Source organism: Egretta garzetta, unplaced genomic scaffold (genome assembly GCF_000687185.1).
Source record: "Egretta garzetta isolate BGI_Z169 unplaced genomic scaffold, ASM68718v1 scaffold486, whole genome shotgun sequence".
NCBI lineage: Eukaryota > Metazoa > Chordata > Aves > Pelecaniformes > Ardeidae > Egretta > Egretta garzetta.
Window position 1 is genome coordinate 2264003 of NW_009260126.1, and position 602 is coordinate 2264604.

The 602-nt window shown below is 55.3% G+C and overlaps 1 protein-coding gene across 1 annotated transcript in view; it reads left to right on the forward strand.

Annotated features, from left to right (window-relative positions):
• The window catches only part of BAG3 (BAG cochaperone 3), an 18009-nt gene that overhangs the window by 1347 nt on the left and 16060 nt on the right, over window positions 1-602 (forward strand).

Below are 602 nucleotides of genomic sequence, written 5' to 3' on the forward strand. Positions count from 1 at the left end.
GTCTCCCCGGTCCCGTCCCCCCGGTCCGGCGGGGGGGCGCTGCCACTGGCGCGTGGCAATGCAGTGAGGGCAGGCGCTGCCTTTTGTCTCTGACGCACTGCGGTCCCCTTTCTGCCCGTTAAATCATTCGATACCTCAGACCTGTAATGTTTATTTAAAGTTGGCTGAGTCCACCCGGCCTGCCAGGGAAGACGCGAAGCTTGATTTATTTTTCGGGCGCGAGCAGCCCAAGCAATGAATGCCCTTAAAAAAAACAAGAAACCCAGCCCGGACTTTTGACTTGTCAAGTTTTTTGTTTGTTTGTTTCTGGTCACAAACTCTCTCGGTAGCTGTCTGGTCTGGTGTTGTTCTTAAGCATGCTCAGAGAAAAGCCTATCTTAGTCCAAATATGTCCATGGAAGGAGAGGCGCGGAGGGGAGAGCGGGCCAGAGTTTGTCGGGGCTCTCAGGGATGGCCCTTTCGGGTCAAATTCTCTCGGTTTTGGGGAATACAGCTCTCTGACCCGCGCTGGTATTTCAGCGCTGCAGCGGCTGTGGGCAGAAAGTGCTGGAAACTTGACCCGAAGTAGAAGCCGCCGGGTTGGGAAAACGATTCCCCCCGGG